The following is a 19,974-nucleotide window of genomic DNA, read 5'->3' on the forward strand; positions in this document are numbered from 1 at the left end:
ATCCCAGAATGTTCCAGTGAACCCACAGTGATCCCAGAATGTTCCAGTGATACCACAGTGATCCCAGAATGTTCCAGTGAACCCACAGTGATCCCAGAATGTTCGTGCAAACCCACAGTGATCCCAGAATGTTCCAGTGAACCCACAGTGAACCCAGAATGTTCCAGTGATACCACAGTGATCCCAGAATGTTCCAGCAAACCCACAGTGATCCCAGAATGTTCCAGCAAACCCACAGTGATCCCAGAATGTTCCAGTGATACCACAGTGATCCCAGAATGTTCCAGTGAACCCACAGTGATCCCAGAATGTTCCAGTGAACCCACAGTGATCCCAGAATGTTCCAGTGATACCACAATGATCCCAGAATGTTCCAGCAAACCCACAGTGATCCCAGAATGTTCCAGTGAACCCACAGTGATCCCAGAATGTTCCTTCAAACCCACAATGATCCCAGAATGTTCCAGTGAACCCACAGTGAACCCAGAATGTTCCAGTGATACCACAGTGATCCCAGAATGTTCCAGCAAACCCACAGTGATCCCAGAATGTTCCAGTGATACCACAGTGATCGCAGAATGTTCCAGTGAACCCCCAGTGATCCCAGAATGTTCCAGTGAACCCACAGTGATCCCAGAATGTTCCAGTGATACCACAGTGATCCCAGAATGTTCCAGTGAACCCACAGTGATCCCAGAATGTTCCAGTGAACCCACAGTGATCCCAGAATGTTCCAGTGATACCACAGTGATTCCAGAATGTTCCAGTGATACCACAGTGATCCCAGAATGTTCCAGTGAACCCACAGTGATCCCAGAATGTTCGTGCAAACCCACAGTGATCCCAGAATGTTCCTGTGAACCCACAGTGAACCCAGAATGTTCCAGTGATACCACAGTGATCCCAGAATGTTCCAGCAAACCCACAGTGATCCCAGAATGTTCCAGCAAACCCACAGTGATCCCAGAATGTTCCAGTGATACCACAGTGATCCCAGAATGTTCCAGTGAACCCACAGTGATCCCAGAATGTTCCAGTGAACCCACAGTGATCCCAGAATGTTCCAGTGATACCACAGTGATTCCAGAATGTTCCAGTGAACCCACAGTGATCCCAGAATGTTCCAGTGAAACCACAGTGATCCCAGAATGTTCCAGTGATACCACAGTGATCCCAGAATGTTCCAGTGATACCACAGTGATCCCAGAATGTTCCAGTGATACCACAGTGATCCCAGAATGTTCCAGCAAACCCACAGTGATCCCAGAATGTTCCAGTGAACCCACAGTGAACCCAGAATGTTCCAGTGATACCACAGTGATCCCAGAATGTTCCAGCAAACCCACAGTGATCCCAGAATGTTCCAGCAAACCCACAGTGATCCCAGAATGTTCCAGTGATACCACAGTGATCCCAGAATGTTCCAGTGAACCCACAGTGATCCCAGAATGTTCCAGTGAACCCACAGTGATCCCAGAATGTTCCAGTGATACCACAGTGATTCCAGAATGTTCCAGTGATACCACAGTGATCCCAGAATGTTCCAGTGAACCCACAGTGATCCCAGAATGTTCGTGCAAACCCACAGTGATCCCAGAATGTTCCAGTGAACCCACAGTGAACCCAGAATGTTCCAGTGATACCACAGTGATCCCAGAATGTTCCAGCAAACCCACAGTGATCCCAGAATGTTCCAGCAAACCCACAGTGATCCCAGAATGTTCCAGTGATACCACAGTGATCCCAGAATGTTCCAGTGAACACACAGTGATCCCAGAATGTTCCAGTGAACCCACAGTGATCCCAGAATGTTCCAGTGAACCCACAGTGATCCCAGAATGTTCCAGTGATACCACAGTGATCCCAGAATGTTCCAGTGATACCACAGTGATCCCAGAATGTTCCAGCAAACCCACAGTGATCCCAGAATGTTCCAGTGAACCCACAGTGAACCCAGAATGTTCCAGTGATACCACAGTGATCCCAGAATGTTCCAGCAAACCCACAGTGATCCCAGAATGTTCCAGCAAACCCACAGTGATCCCAGAATGTTCCAGTGATACCACAGTGATCGCAGAATGTTCCAGTGAACCCACAGTGATCCCAGAATGTTCCAGTGAACCCACAGTGATCCCAGAATGTTCCAGTGATACCACAGTGATCCCAGAATGTTCCAGTGAACCCACAGTGATCCCAGAATGTTCCAGTGAACCCACAGTGATCCCAGAATGTTCCAGTGATACCACAGTGATCCCAGAATGTTCCAGTGATACCACAGTGATCCCAGAATGTTCCAGTGATACCACAGTGATCCCAGAATGTTCCAGTGATACCACAGTGATCCCAGAATGTTCCAGTGAACCCACAGTGATCCCAGAATGTTCCAGTGAACCCACAGTGATCCCAGAATGTTCCAGTGATACCACAGTGATCCCAAAATGTTCCAGTGATACCACAGTGATCCCAGAATGTTCCAGTGATACCACAGTGATCCCAGAATGTTCCAGCAAACCCACAGTGATCCCAGAATGTTCCAGTGAACCCACAGTGATCCCAGAATGTTCCAGTGATACCACAGTGATCCCAGAATGTTCCAGTGAACCCACAGTGATCCCAGAATGTTCGTGCAAACCCACAGTGATCCCAGAATGTTCCAGTGAACCCACAGTGAACCCAGAATGTTCCAGTGATACCACAGTGATCCCAGAATGTTCCAGCAAACCCACAGTGATCCCAGAATGTTCCAGCAAACCCACAGTGATCCCAGAATGTTCCAGTGATACCACAGTGATCCCAGAATGTTCCAGTGAACCCACAGTGATCCCAGAATGTTCTAGTGAACCCACAGTGATCCCAGAATGTTCCAGTGATACCACAATGATCCCAGAATGTTCCAGCAAACCCACAGTGATCCCAGAATGTTCCAGTGAACCCACAGTGATCCCAGAATGTTCCTTAAAACCCACAATGATCCCAGAATGTTCCAGTGAACCCACAGTGAACCCAGAATGTTCCAGTGATACCACAGTGATCCCAGAATGTTCCAGCAAACCCACAGTGATCCCAGAATGTTCCAGTGATACCACAGTGATCGCAGAATGTTCCAGTGAACCCCCAGTGATCCCAGAATGTTCCAGTGAACCCACAGTGATCCCAGAATGTTCCAGTGATACCACAGTGATCCCAGAATGTTCCAGTGAACCCACAGTGATCCCAGAATGTTCCAGTGAACCCACAGTGATCCCAGAATGTTCCAGTGATACCACAGTGATTCCAGAATGTTCCAGTGATACCACAGTGATCCCAGAATGTTCCAGTGAACCCACAGTGATCCCAGAATGTTCGTGCAAACCCACAGTGATCCCAGAATGTTCCTGTGAACCCACAGTGAACCCAGAATGTTCCAGTGATATCACAGTGATCCCAGAATGTTCCAGCAAACCCACAGTGATCCCAGAATGTTCCAGCAAACCCACAGTGATCCCAGAATGTTCCAGTGATACCACAGTGATCCCAGAATGTTCCAGTGAACCCACAGTGATCCCAGAATGTTCCAGTGAACCCACAGTGATCCCAGAATGTTCCAGTGATACCACAGTGATTCCAGAATGTTCCAGTGAACCCACAGTGATCCCAGAATGTTCCAGTGAACCCACAGTGATCCCAGAATGTTCCAGTGAACCCACAGTGAACCCAGAATGTTCCAGTGATACCACAGTGATCCCAGAATGTTCCAGCAAACCCACAGTGATCCCAGAATGTTCCAGCAAACCCACAGTGATCCCAGAATGTTCCAGTGATACCACAGTGATCCCAGAATGTTCCAGTGAACCCACAGTGATCCCAGAATGTTCCAGTGAACCCACAGTGATCCCAGAATGTTCCAGTGATACCACAGTGATTCCAGAATGTTCCAGTGATACCACAGTGATCCCAGAATGTTCCAGTGAACCCACAGTGATCCCAGAATGTTCGTGCAAACCCACAGTGATCCCAGAATGTTCCAGTGAACCCACAGTGAACCCAGAATGTTCCAGTGATACCACAGTGATCCCAGAATGTTCCAGCAAACCCACAGTGATCCCAGAATGTTCCAGCAAACCCACAGTGATCCCAGAATGTTCCAGTGATACCACAGTGATCGCAGAATGTTCCAGTGAACCCACAGTGATCCCAGAATGTTCCAGTGATACCACAGTGATCCCAGAATGTTCCAGTGAACCCACAGTGATCCCAGAATGTTCCAGTGAACCCACAGTGATCCCAGAATGTTCCAGTGATACCACAGTGATCCCAGAATGTTCCAGTGATACCACAGTGATCCCAGAATGTTCCAGTGATACCACAGTGATCCCAGAATGTTCCGGTGATACCACAGTGATCCCAGAATGTTCCAGCAAACCAACAGTGATCCCAGAATGTTCCAGTGAACCCACAGTGATCCCAGAATGTTCCAGTGATACCACAGTGATCCCAGAATGTTCCAGCAAACCCACAGTGATCCCAGAATGTTCCAGTGAACCCACAGTGATCCCAGAATGTTCCAGTGATACCACAGTGATCCCAGAATGTTCCAGTGAACCCACAGTGATCCCAGAATGTTCGTGCAAACCCACAGTGATCCCAGAATGTTCCAGTGAACCCACAGTGAACCCAGAATGTTCCAGTGATACCACAGTGATCCCAGAATGTTCCAGCAAACCCACAGTGATCCCAGAATGTTCCAGCAAACCCACAGTGATCCCAGAATGTTCCAGTGATACCACAGTGATCCCAGAATGTTCCAGTGAACCCACAGTGATCCCAGAATGTTCCAGTGAACCCACAGTGATCCCAGAATGTTCCAGTGATACCACAATGATCCCAGAATGTTCCAGCAAACCCACAGTGATCCCAGAATGTTCCAGTGAACCCACAGTGATCCCAGAATGTTCCTTCAAACCCACAATGATCCCAGAATGTTCCAGTGAACCCACAGTGAACCCAGAATGTTCCAGTGATACCACAGTGATCCCAGAATGTTCCAGCAAACCCACAGTGATCCCAGAATGTTCCAGTGATACCACAGTGATCGCAGAATGTTCCAGTGAACCCCCAGTGATCCCAGAATGTTCCAGTGAACCCACAGTGATCCCAGAATGTTCCAGTGATACCACAGTGATCCCAGAATGTTCCAGTGAACCCACAGTGATCCCAGAATGTTCCAGTGAACCCACAGTGATCCCAGAATGTTCCAGTGATACCACAGTGATTCCAGAATGTTCCAGTGATACCACAGTGATCCCAGAATGTTCCAGTGAACCCACAGTGATCCCAGAATGTTCGTGCAAACCCACAGTGATCCCAGAATGTTCCTGTGAACCCACAGTGAACCCAGAATGTTCCAGTGATACCACAGTGATCCCAGAATGTTCCAGCAAACCCACAGTGATCCCAGAATGTTCCAGCAAACCCACAGTGATCCCAGAATGTTCCAGTGATACCACAGTGATCCCAGAATGTTCCAGTGAACCCACAGTGATCCCAGAATGTTCCAGTGAACCCACAGTGATCCCAGAATGTTCCAGTGATACCACAGTGATTCCAGAATGTTCCAGTGAACCCACAGTGATCCCAGAATGTTCCAGTGAAACCACAGTGATCCCAGAATGTTCCAGTGATACCACAGTGATCCCAGAATGTTCCAGTGATACCACAGTGATCCCAGAATGTTCCAGTGATACCACAGTGATCCCAGAATGTTCCAGCAAACCCACAGTGATCCCAGAATGTTCCAGTGAACCCACAGTGAACCCAGAATGTTCCAGTGATACCACAGTGATCCCAGAATGTTCCAGCAAACCCACAGTGATCCCAGAATGTTCCAGCAAACCCACAGTGATCCCAGAATGTTCCAGTGATACCACAGTGATCCCAGAATGTTCCAGTGAACCCACAGTGATCCCAGAATGTTCCAGTGAACCCACAGTGATCCCAGAATGTTCCAGTGATACCACAGTGATTCCAGAATGTTCCAGTGATACCACAGTGATCCCAGAATGTTCCAGTGAACCCACAGTGATCCCAGAATGTTCGTGCAAACCCACAGTGATCCCAGAATGTTCCAGTGAACCCACAGTGAACCCAGAATGTTCCAGTGATACCACAGTGATCCCAGAATGTTCCAGCAAACCCACAGTGATCCCAGAATGTTCCAGCAAACCCACAGTGATCCCAGAATGTTCCAGTGATACCACAGTGATCCCAGAATGTTCCAGTGAACACACAGTGATCCCAGAATGTTCCAGTGAACCCACAGTGATCCCAGAATGTTCCAGTGAACCCACAGTGATCCCAGAATGTTCCAGTGATACCACAGTGATCCCAGAATGTTCCAGTGATACCACAGTGATCCCAGAATGTTCCAGTGATACCACAGTGATCCCAGAATGTTCCAGCAAACCCACAGTGATCCCAGAATGTTCCAGTGAACCCACAGTGAACCCAGAATGTTCCAGTGATACCACAGTGATCCCAGAATGTTCCAGCAAACCCACAGTGATCCCAGAATGTTCCAGCAAACCCACAGTGATCCCAGAATGTTCCAGTGATACCACAGTGATCGCAGAATGTTCCAGTGAACCCACAGTGATCCCAGAATGTTCCAGTGAACCCACAGTGATCCCAGAATGTTCCAGTGATACCACAGTGATCCCAGAATGTTCCAGTGAACCCACAGTGATCCCAGAATGTTCCAGTGAACCCACAGTGATCCCAGAATGTTCCAGTGATACCACAGTGATCCCAGAATGTTCCAGTGATACCACAGTGATCCCAGAATGTTCCAGTGATACCACAGTGATCCCAGAATGTTCCAGTGATACCACAGTGATCCCAGAATGTTCCAGTGAACCCACAGTGATCCCAGAATGTTCCAGTGAACCCACAGTGATCCCAGAATGTTCCAGTGATACCACAGTGATCCCAAAATGTTCCAGTGATACCACAGTGATCCCAGAATGTTCCAGTGATACCACAGTGATCCCAGAATGTTCCAGTGATACCACAGTGATCCCAGAATGTTCCAGCAAACCCACAGTGATCCCAGAATGTTCCAGTGATACCACAGTGATCCCAGAATGTTCCAGTGAACCCACAGTGATCCCAGAATGTTCCAGCAAACCCACAGTGATCCCAGAATGTTCCAGTGAACCCACAGTGATCCCAGAATGTTCCAGTGAACCCTCAGTGATCCCAGAATGTTCCAGCAAACCCACAGTGATCCCAGAATGTTCCAGTGAACCCACAGTGATCCCAGAATGTTCCAGCGAACCCACAGTGATCCCAGAATGTTCCAGTGATACCACAGTGATCCCAGAATGTTCCAGCAAACCCACAGTGATCCCAGAATGTTCCAGTGAACCCACAGTGATCCCAGAATGTTCCTGCAAACCCACAGTGATCCCAGAATGTTCCAGTGAACCCACAGTGAACCCAGAATGTTCCAGTCAACCCACAGTGATCCCAGAATGTTCCAGTGATACCAGAGTGATCCCAGAATGTTCCAGCAAACCCACAGTGATCCCAGAATGTTCCAGTCAACCCACAGTGATCCCAGAATGTTCCAGTGATACCACAGTGATCCCAGAATGTTCCAGCAAACCCACAGTGATCCCAGAATGTTCCAGTGATACCACAGTGATCCCAGAATGTTCCAGTGATACCACAGTGATCCCAGAATGTTCCAGTGAACCCACAGTGATCCCAGAATGTTCCAGTGAACCCACAGTGATCCCATAATGTTCGTGAAAACCCACAGTGATCCCAGAATGTTCCAGTGAACCCACAGTGAACCCAGAATGTTCCAGTGATACCACAGTGATCCCAGAATGTTCCAGTGAACCCACAGTGATCCCAGAATGTTCCAGTGATACCACAGTGATCCCAGAATGTTCCAGCAAACCCACAGTGATCCCAGAATGTTCCAGTGAACCCACAGTGATCCCAGAATGTTCCAGTGATACCACAGTGATCCCAGAATGTTCCAGTGAACCCACAGTGATCCCAGAATGTTCCAGCAAACCCACAGTGATCCCAGAATGTTCCAGTCAACCCACAGTGATCCCAGAATGTTCCAGTGATACCACAGTGATCCCAGAATGTTCCAGCAAACCCACAGTGATCCCAGAATGTTCCAGTGAACCCACAGTGATCCCAGAATGTTCCTGCAAACCCACAGTGATCCCAGAATGTTCCAGTGAACCCACAGTGAACCCAGAATGTTCCAGTGATACCACAGTGATCCCAGAATGTTCCAGCAAACCCACAGTGATCCCAGAATGTTCCAGCAAACCCACAGTGATCCCAGAATGTTCCAGTGATACCACAGTGATCGCAGAATGTTCCAGCAAACCCACAGTGATCCCAGAATGTTCCAGTGATACCACAGTGATCGCAGAATGTTCCAGTGATACCACAGTGATTCCAGAATGTTCCAGTGATACCACAGTGATCCCAGAATGTTCCAGCAAACCCACAGTGATCCCAGAATGTTCCAGCAAACCCACAGTGATCCCAGAATGTTCCAGTGATACCACAGTGATCCCAGAATGTTCCAGTGAACCCACAGTGATCCCAGAATGTTCCAGTGAACCCACAGTGATCCCAGAATGTTCCAGTGATACCACAGAAATTCCAGAATGTTCCAGTGATACCACAGTGATCCCAGAATGTTCCAGTGAACCCACAGTGATCCCAGAATGTTCGTGCAAACCCACAGTGATCCCAGAATGTTCCAGTGAACCCACAGTGAACCCAGAATGTTCCAGTGATACCACAGTGATCCCAGAATGTTCCAGCAAACCCACAGTGATCCCAGAATGTTCCAGCAAACCCACAGTGATCCCAGAATGTTCCAGTGATACCACAGTGATCCCAGAATGTTCCAGCAAACACACAGTGATCCCAGAATGTTCCAGCAAACCCACAGTGATCCCAGAATGTTCCAGTGATACCACAGTGATCGCAGAATGTTCCAGTGAACCCACAGTGATCCCAGAATGTTCCAGTGATACCACAGTGATCCCAGAATGTTCCAGTGAACCCACAGTGATCCCAGAATGTTCCAGTGAACCCACAGTGATCCCAGAATGTTCCAGTGAACCCACAGTGATCCCAGAATGTTCCAGTGATACCACAGTGATCCCAGAATGTTCCAGTGATACCACAGTGATCCCAGAATGTTCCGGTGAACCCACAGTGATCCCAGAATGTTCCAGTGATACCACAATGATCCCAGAATGTTCCAGCAAACCCACAGTGATCCCAGAATGTTCCAGTGAACCCACAGTGATCCCAGAATGTTCCTTCAAACCCACAATGATCCCAGAATGTTCCAGTGAACCCACAGTGAACCCAGAATATTCCAGTGATACCACAGTGATCCCAGAATGTTCCAGCAAACCCACAGTGATCCCAGAATGTTCCAGTGATACCACAGTGATCGCAGAATGTTCCAGTGAACCCACAGTGATCCCAGAATGTTCCAGTGATACCACAGTGATCCCAGAATGTTCCAGTGAACCCACAGTGATCCCAGAATGTTCCAGTGAACCCACAGTGATCCCAGAATGTTCCAGTGAACCCACAGTGATCCCAGAATGTTCCAGTGATACCACAGTGATCCCAGAATGTTCCAGTGATACCACAGTGATCCCAGAATGTTCCGGTGATACCACAGTGATCCCAGAATGTTCCAGCAAACCAACAGTGATCCCAGAATGTTCCAGTGAACCCACAGTGATCCCAGAATGTTCCAGTGATACCACAGTGATCCCAGAATGTTCCAGCAAACCCACAGTGATCCCAGAATGTTCCAGTGAACCCACAGTGATCCCAGAATGTTCCAGTGATACCACAGTGATCCCAGAATGTTCCAGTGAACCCACAGTGATCCCAGAATGTTCGTGCAAACCCACAGTGATCCCAGAATGTTCCAGTGAACCCACAGTGAACCCAGAATGTTCCAGTGATACCACAGTGATCCCAGAATGTTCCAGCAAACCCACAGTGATCCCAGAATGTTCCAGCAAACCCACAGTGATCCCAGAATGTTCCAGTGATACCACAGTGATCCCAGAATGTTCCAGTGAACCCACAGTGATCCCAGAATGTTCTAGTGAACCCACAGTGATCCCAGAATGTTCCAGTGATACCACAATGATCCCAGAATGTTCCAGCAAACCCACAGTGATCCCAGAATGTTCCAGTGAACCCACAGTGATCCCAGAATGTTCCTTAAAACCCACAATGATCCCAGAATGTTCCAGTGAACCCACAGTGAACCCAGAATGTTCCAGTGATACCACAGTGATCCCAGAATGTTCCAGCAAACCCACAGTGATCCCAGAATGTTCCAGTGATACCACAGTGATCGCAGAATGTTCCAGTGAACCCCCAGTGATCCCAGAATGTTCCAGTGAACCCACAGTGATCCCAGAATGTTCCAGTGATACCACAGTGATCCCAGAATGTTCCAGTGAACCCACAGTGATCCCAGAATGTTCCAGTGAACCCACAGTGATCCCAGAATGTTCCAGTGATACCACAGTGATTCCAGAATGTTCCAGTGATACCACAGTGATCCCAGAATGTTCCAGTGAACCCACAGTGATCCCAGAATGTTCGTGCAAACCCACAGTGATCCCAGAATGTTCCTGTGAACCCACAGTGAACCCAGAATGTTCCAGTGATATCACAGTGATCCCAGAATGTTCCAGCAAACCCACAGTGATCCCAGAATGTTCCAGCAAACCCACAGTGATCCCAGAATGTTCCAGTGATACCACAGTGATCCCAGAATGTTCCAGTGAACCCACAGTGATCCCAGAATGTTCCAGTGAACCCACAGTGATCCCAGAATGTTCCAGTGATACCACAGTGATTCCAGAATGTTCCAGTGAACCCACAGTGATCCCAGAATGTTCCAGTGAACCCACAGTGATCCCAGAATGTTCCAGTGAACCCACAGTGAACCCAGAATGTTCCAGTGATACCACAGTGATCCCAGAATGTTCCAGCAAACCCACAGTGATCCCAGAATGTTCCAGCAAACCCACAGTGATCCCAGAATGTTCCAGTGATACCACAGTGATCCCAGAATGTTCCAGTGAACCCACAGTGATCCCAGAATGTTCCAGTGAACCCACAGTGATCCCAGAATGTTCCAGTGATACCACAGTGATTCCAGAATGTTCCAGTGATACCACAGTGATCCCAGAATGTTCCAGTGAACCCACAGTGATCCCAGAATGTTCGTGCAAACCCACAGTGATCCCAGAATGTTCCAGTGAACCCACAGTGAACCCAGAATGTTCCAGTGATACCACAGTGATCCCAGAATGTTCCAGCAAACCCACAGTGATCCCAGAATGTTCCAGCAAACCCACAGTGATCCCAGAATGTTCCAGTGATACCACAGTGATCGCAGAATGTTCCAGTGAACCCACAGTGATCCCAGAATGTTCCAGTGATACCACAGTGATCCCAGAATGTTCCAGTGAACCCACAGTGATCCCAGAATGTTCCAGTGAACCCACAGTGATCCCAGAATGTTCCAGTGATACCACAGTGATCCCAGAATGTTCCAGTGATACCACAGTGATCCCAGAATGTTCCAGTGATACCACAGTGATCCCAGAATGTTCCGGTGATACCACAGTGATCCCAGAATGTTCCAGCAAACCAACAGTGATCCCAGAATGTTCCAGTGAACCCACAGTGATCCCAGAATGTTCCAGTGATACCACAGTGATCCCAGAATGTTCCAGCAAACCCACAGTGATCCCAGAATGTTCCAGTGAACCCACAGTGATCCCAGAATGTTCCAGTGATACCACAGTGATCCCAGAATGTTCCAGTGAACCCACAGTGATCCCAGAATGTTCGTGCAAACCCACAGTGATCCCAGAATGTTCCAGTGAACCCACAGTGAACCCAGAATGTTCCAGTGATACCACAGTGATCCCAGAATGTTCCAGCAAACCCACAGTGATCCCAGAATGTTCCAGTGAACCCACAGTGATCCCAGAATGTTCCAGTGATACCACAGTGATCCCAGAATGTTCCAGTGAACCCACAGTGATCCCAGAATGTTCCAGCAAACCCACAGTGATCCCAGAATGTTCCAGTCAACCCACAGTGATCCCAGAATGTTCCAGTGATACCACAGTGATCCCAGAATGTTCCAGCAAACCCACAGTGATCCCAGAATGTTCCAGTGAACCCACAGTGATCCCAGAATGTTCCTGCAAACCCACAGTGATCCCAGAATGTTCCAGTGAACCCACAGTGAACCCAGAATGTTCCAGTGATACCACAGTGATCCCAGAATGTTCCAGCAAACCCACAGTGATCCCAGAATGTTCCAGCAAACCCACAGTGATCCCAGAATGTTCCAGTGATACCACAGTGATCGCAGAATGTTCCAGCAAACCCACAGTGATCCCAGAATGTTCCAGTGATACCACAGTGATCGCAGAATGTTCCAGTGATACCACAGTGATTCCAGAATGTTCCAGTGATACCACAGTGATCCCAGAATGTTCCAGCAAACCCACAGTGATCCCAGAATGTTCCAGCAAACCCACAGTGATCCCAGAATGTTCCAGTGATACCACAGTGATCCCAGAATGTTCCAGTGAACCCACAGTGATCCCAGAATGTTCCAGTGAACCCACAGTGATCCCAGAATGTTCCAGTGATACCACAGAAATTCCAGAATGTTCCAGTGATACCACAGTGATCCCAGAATGTTCCAGTGAACCCACAGTGATCCCAGAATGTTCGTGCAAACCCACAGTGATCCCAGAATGTTCCAGTGAACCCACAGTGAACCCAGAATGTTCCAGTGATACCACAGTGATCCCAGAATGTTCCAGCAAACCCACAGTGATCCCAGAATGTTCCAGCAAACCCACAGTGATCCCAGAATGTTCCAGTGATACCACAGTGATCCCAGAATGTTCCAGCAAACACACAGTGATCCCAGAATGTTCCAGCAAACCCACAGTGATCCCAGAATGTTCCAGTGATACCACAGTGATCGCAGAATGTTCCAGTGAACCCACAGTGATCCCAGAATGTTCCAGTGATACCACAGTGATCCCAGAATGTTCCAGTGAACCCACAGTGATCCCAGAATGTTCCAGTGAACCCACAGTGATCCCAGAATGTTCCAGTGAACCCACAGTGATCCCAGAATGTTCCAGTGATACCACAGTGATCCCAGAATGTTCCAGTGATACCACAGTGATCCCAGAATGTTCCGGTGAACCCACAGTGATCCCAGAATGTTCCAGTGATACCACAATGATCCCAGAATGTTCCAGCAAACCCACAGTGATCCCAGAATGTTCCAGTGAACCCACAGTGATCCCAGAATGTTCCTTCAAACCCACAATGATCCCAGAATGTTCCAGTGAACCCACAGTGAACCCAGAATGTTCCAGTGATACCACAGTGATCCCAGAATGTTCCAGCAAACCCACAGTGATCCCAGAATGTTCCAGTGATACCACAGTGATCGCAGAATGTTCCAGTGAACCCACAGTGATCCCAGAATGTTCCAGTGATACCACAGTGATCCCAGAATGTTCCAGTGAACCCACAGTGATCCCAGAATGTTCCAGTGAACCCACAGTGATCCCAGAATGTTCCAGTGAACCCACAGTGATCCCAGAATGTTCCAGTGATACCACAGTGATCCCAGAATGTTCCAGTGATACCACAGTGATCCCAGAATGTTCCAGTGATACCACAGTGATCCCAGAATGTTCCGGTGATACCACAGTGATCCCAGAATGTTCCAGCAAACCAACAGTGATCCCAGAATGTTCCAGTGAACCCACAGTGATCCCAGAATGTTCCAGTGATACCACAGTGATCCCAGAATGTTCCAGCAAACCCACAGTGATCCCAGAATGTTCCAGTGAACCCACAGTGATCCCAGAATGTTCCAGTGATACCACAGTGATCCCAGAATGTTCCAGTGAACCCACAGTGATCCCAGAATGTTCGTGCAAACCCACAGTGATCCCAGAATGTTCCAGTGAACCCACAGTGAACCCAGAATGTTCCAGTGATACCACAGTGATCCCAGAATGTTCCAGCAAACCCACAGTGATCCCAGAATGTTCCAGCAAACCCACAGTGATCCCAGAATGTTCCAGTGATACCACAGTGATCCCAGAATGTTCCAGTGAACCCACAGTGATCCCAGAATGTTCTAGTGAACCCACAGTGATCCCAGAATGTTCCAGTGATACCACAATGATCCCAGAATGTTCCAGCAAACCCACAGTGATCCCAGAATGTTCCTTAAAACCCACAATGATCCCAGAATGTTCCAGTGAACCCACAGTGAACCCAGAATGTTCCAGTGATACCACAGTGATCCCAGAATGTTCCAGCAAACCCACAGTGATCCCAGAATGTTCCAGTGATACCACAGTGATCGCAGAATGTTCCAGTGAACCCCCAGTGATCCCAGAATGTTCCAGTGAACCCACAGTGATCCCAGAATGTTCCAGTGATACCACAGTGATCCCAGAATGTTCCAGTGAACCCACAGTGATCCCAGAATGTTCCAGTGAACCCACAGTGATCCCAGAATGTTCCAGTGATACCACAGTGATTCCAGAATGTTCCAGTGATACCACAGTGATCCCAGAATGTTCCAGTGAACCCACAGTGATCCCAGAATGTTCGTGCAAACCCACAGTGATCCCAGAATGTTCCTGTGAACCCACAGTGAACCCAGAATGTTCCAGTGATATCACAGTGATCCCAGAATGTTCCAGCAAACCCACAGTGATCCCAGAATGTTCCAGCAAACCCACAGTGATCCCAGAATGTTCCAGTGATACCACAGTGATCCCAGAATGTTCCAGTGAACCCACAGTGATCCCAGAATGTTCCAGTGAACCCACAGTGATCCCAGAATGTTCCAGTGATACCACAGTGATTCCAGAATGTTCCAGTGAACCCACAGTGATCCCAGAATGTTCCAGTGAACCCACAGTGATCCCAGAATGTTCCAGTGAACCCACAGTGAACCCAGAATGTTCCAGTGATACCACAGTGATCCCAGAATGTTCCAGCAAACCCACAGTGATCCCAGAATGTTCCAGCAAACCCACAGTGATCCCAGAATGTTCCAGTGATACCACAGTGATCCCAGAATGTTCCAGTGAACCCACAGTGATCCCAGAATGTTCCAGTGAACCCACAGTGATCCCAGAATGTTCCAGTGATACCACAGTGATTCCAGAATGTTCCAGTGATACCACAGTGATCCCAGAATGTTCCAGTGAACCCACAGTGATCCCAGAATGTTCGTGCAAACCCACAGTGATCCCAGAATGTTCCAGTGAACCCACAGTGAACCCAGAATGTTCCAGTGATACCACAGTGATCCCAGAATGTTCCAGCAAACCCACAGTGATCCCAGAATGTTCCAGCAAACCCACAGTGATCCCAGAATGTTCCAGTGATACCACAGTGATCGCAGAATGTTCCAGTGAACCCACAGTGATCCCAGAATGTTCCAGTGATACCACAGTGATCCCAGAATGTTCCAGTGAACCCACAGTGATCCCAGAATGTTCCAGTGAACCCACAGTGATCCCAGAATGTTCCAGTGATACCACAGTGATCCCAGAATGTTCCAGTGATACCACAGTGATCCCAGAATGTTCCAGTGATACCACAGTGATCCCAGAATGTTCCGGTGATACCACAGTGATCCCAGAATGTTCCAGCAAACCAACAGTGATCCCAGAATGTTCCAGTGAACCCACAGTGATCCCAGAATGTTCCAGTGATACCACAGTGATCCCAGAATGTTCCAGCAAACCCACAGTGATCCCAGAATGTTCCAGTGAACCCACAGTGATCCCAGAATGTTCCAGTGATACCACAGTGATCCCAGAATGTTCCAGTGAACCCACAGTGATCCCAGAATGTTCGTGCAAACCCACAGTGATCCCAGAATGTTCCAGTGAACCCACAGTGAACCCAGAATGTTCCAGTGATACCACAGTGATCCCAGAATGTTCCAGCAAACCCACAGTGATCCCAGAATGTTCCAGCAAACCCACAGTGATCCCAGAATGTTCCAGTGATACCACAGTGATCCCAGAATGTTCCAGTGAACCCACAGTGATCCCAGAATGTTCCAGTGAACCCACAGTGATCCCAGAATGTTCCAGTGATACCACAATGATCCCAGAATGTTCCAGCAAACCCACAGTGATCCCAGAATGTTCCAGTGAACCCACAGTGATCCCAGAATGTTCCTTCAAACCCACAATGATCCCAGAATGTTCCAGTGAACCCACAGTGAACCCAGAATGTTCCAGTGATACCACAGTGATCCCAGAATGTTCCAGCAAACCCACAGTGATCCCAGAATGTTCCAGTGATACCACAGTGATCGCAGAATGTTCCAGTGAACCCCCAGTGATCCCAGAATGTTCCAGTGAACCCACAGTGATCCCAGAATGTTCCAGTGATACCACAGTGATCCCAGAATGTTCCAGTGAACCCACAGTGATCCCAGAATGTTACAGTGAACCCACAGTGATCCCAGAATGTTCCAGTGATACCACAGTGATTCCAGAATGTTCCAGTGATACCACAGTGATCCCAGAATGTTCCAGTGAACCCACAGTGATCCCAGAATGTTCGTGCAAACCCACAGTGATCCCAGAATGTTCCTGTGAACCCACAGTGAACCCAGAATGTTCCAGTGATACCACAGTGATCCCAGAATGTTCCAGCAAACCCACAGTGATCCCAGAATGTTCCAGCAAACCCACAGTGATCCCAGAATGTTCCAGTGATACCACAGTGATCCCAGAATGTTCCAGTGAACCCACAGTGATCCCAGAATGTTCCAGTGAACCCACAGTGATCCCAGAATGTTCCAGTGATACCACAGTGATTCCAGAATGTTCCAGTGAACCCACAGTGATCCCAGAATGTTCCAGTGAAACCACAGTGATCCCAGAATGTTCCAGTGATACCACAGTGATCCCAGAATGTTCCAGTGATACCACAGTGATCCCAGAATGTTCCAGTGATACCACAGTGATCCCAGAATGTTCCAGCAAACCCACAGTGATCCCAGAATGTTCCAGTGAACCCACAGTGAACCCAGAATGTTCCAGTGATACCACAGTGATCCCAGAATGTTCCAGCAAACCCACAGTGATCCCAGAATGTTCCAGCAAATCCACAGTGATCCCAGAATGTTCCAGTGATACCACAGTGATCCCAGAATGTTCCAGTGAACCCACAGTGATCCCAGAATGTTCCAGTGAACCCACAGTGATCCCAGAATGTTCCAGTGATACCACAGTGATTCCAGAATGTTCCAGTGATACCACAGTGATCCCAGAATGTTCCAGTGAACCCACAGTGATCCCAGAATGTTCGTGCAAACCCACAGTGATCCCAGAATGTTCCAGTGAACCCACAGTGAACCCAGAATGTTCCAGTGATACCACAGTGATCCCAGAATGTTCCAGCAAACCCACAGTGATCCCAGAATGTTCCAGCAAACCCACAGTGATCCCAGAATGTTCCAGTGATACCACAGTGATCCCAGAATGTTCCAGTGAACACACAGTGATCCCAGAATGTTCCAGTGAACCCACAGTGATCCCAGAATGTTCCAGTGAACCCACAGTGATCCCAGAATGTTCCAGTGATACCACAGTGATCCCAGAATGTTCCAGTGATACCACAGTGATCCCAGAATGTTCCAGTGATACCACAGTGATCCCAGAATGTTCCAGCAAACCCACAGTGATCCCAGAATGTTCCAGTGAACCCACAGTGAACCCAGAATGTTCCAGTGATACCACAGTGATCCCAGAATGTTCCAGCAAACCCACAGTGATCCCAGAATGTTCCAGCAAACCCACAGTGATCCCAGAATGTTCCAGTGATACCACAGTGATCGCAGAATGTTCCAGTGAACCCACAGTGATCCCAGAATGTTCCAGTGAACCCACAGTGATCCCAGAATGTTCCAGTGATACCACAGTGATCCCAGAATGTTCCAGTGAACCCACAGTGATCCCAGAATGTTCCAGTGAACCCACAGTGATCCCAGAATGTTCCAGTGATACCACAGTGATCCCAGAATGTTCCAGTGATACCACAGTGATCCCAGAATGTTCCAGTGATACCACAGTGATCCCAGAATGTTCCAGTGATACCACAGTGATCCCAGAATGTTCCAGTGAACCCACAGTGATCCCAGAATGTTCCAGTGAACCCACAGTGATCCCAGAATGTTCCAGTGATACCACAGTGATCCCAAAATGTTCCAGTGATACCACAGTGATCCCAGAATGTTCCAGTGATACCACAGTGATCCCAGAATGTTCCAGTGATACCACAGTGATCCCAGAATGTTCCAGCAAACCCACAGTGATCCCAGAATGTTCCAGTGATACCACAGTGATCCCAGAATGTTCCAGTGAACCCACAGTGATCCCAGAATGTTCCAGCAAACCCACAGTGATCCCAGAATGTTCCAGTGAACCCACAGTGATCCCAGAATGTTCCAGTGAACCCTCAGTGATCCCAGAATGTTCCAGCAAACCCACAGTGATCCCAGAATGTTCCAGTGAACCCACAGTGATCCCAGAATGTTCCAGCGAACCCACAGTGATCCCAGAATGTTCCAGTGATACCACAGTGATCCCAGAATGTTCCAGCAAACCCACAGTGATCCCAGAATGTTCCAGTGAACCCACAGTGATCCCAGAATGTTCCTGCAAACCCACAGTGATCCCAGAATGTTCCAGTGAACCCACAGTGAACCCAGAATGTTCCAGTCAACCCACAGTGATCCCAGAATGTTCCAGTGATACCAGAGTGATCCCAGAATGTTCCAGCAAACCCACAGTGATCCCAGAATGTTCCAGTCAACCCACAGTGATCCCAGAATGTTCCAGTGATACCACAGTGATCCCAGAATGTTCCAGCAAACCCACAGTGATCCCAGAATGTTCCAGTGATACCACAGTGATCCCAGAATGTTCCAGTGATACCACAGTGATCCCAGAATGTTCCAGTGAACCCACAGTGATCCCAGAATGTTCCAGTGAACCCACAGTGATCCCATAATGTTCGTGAAAACCCACAGTGATCCCAGAATGTTCCAGTGAACCCACAGTGAACCCAGAATGTTCCAGTGATACCACAGTGATCCCAGAATGTTCCAGTGAACCCACAGTGATCCCAGAATGTTCCAGTGATACCACAGTGATCCCAGAATGTTCCAGCAAACCCACAGTGATCCCAGAATGTTCCAGTGAACCCACAGTGATCCCAGAATGTTCCAGTGATACCACAGTGATCCCAGAATGTTCCAGTGAACCCACAGTGATCCCAGAATGTTCCAGCAAACCCACAGTGATCCCAGAATGTTCCAGTCAACCCACAGTGATCCCAGAATGTTCCAGTGATACCACAGTGATCCCAGAATGTTCCAGCAAACCCACAGTGATCCCAGAATGTTCCACTGAACCCACAGTGATCCCAGAATGTTCCTGCAAACCCACAGTGATCCCAGAATGTTCCAGTGAACCCACAGTGAACCCAGAATGTTCCAGTGATACCACAGTGATCCCAGAATGTTCCAGCAAACCCACAGTGATCCCAGAATGTTCCAGCAAACCCACAGTGATCCCAGAATGTTCCAGTGATACCACAGTGATCGCAGAATGTTCCAGTGAACCCACAGTGATCCCAGAATGTTCCAGTGAACCCACAGTGATCCCAGAATGTTCCAGTGATACCACAGTGATCCCAGAATGTTCCAGTGAACCCACAGTGATCCCAGAATGTTCCAGTGAACCCACCATGATCCCAGAATGTTCCAGTGATACCACAGTGATCCCAGAATGTTCCAGTGATACC

This window comes from Heptranchias perlo, unplaced genomic scaffold (genome assembly GCF_035084215.1).
Source record: "Heptranchias perlo isolate sHepPer1 unplaced genomic scaffold, sHepPer1.hap1 HAP1_SCAFFOLD_214, whole genome shotgun sequence".
Taxonomy (NCBI): Eukaryota; Metazoa; Chordata; class Chondrichthyes; order Hexanchiformes; family Hexanchidae; genus Heptranchias; species Heptranchias perlo.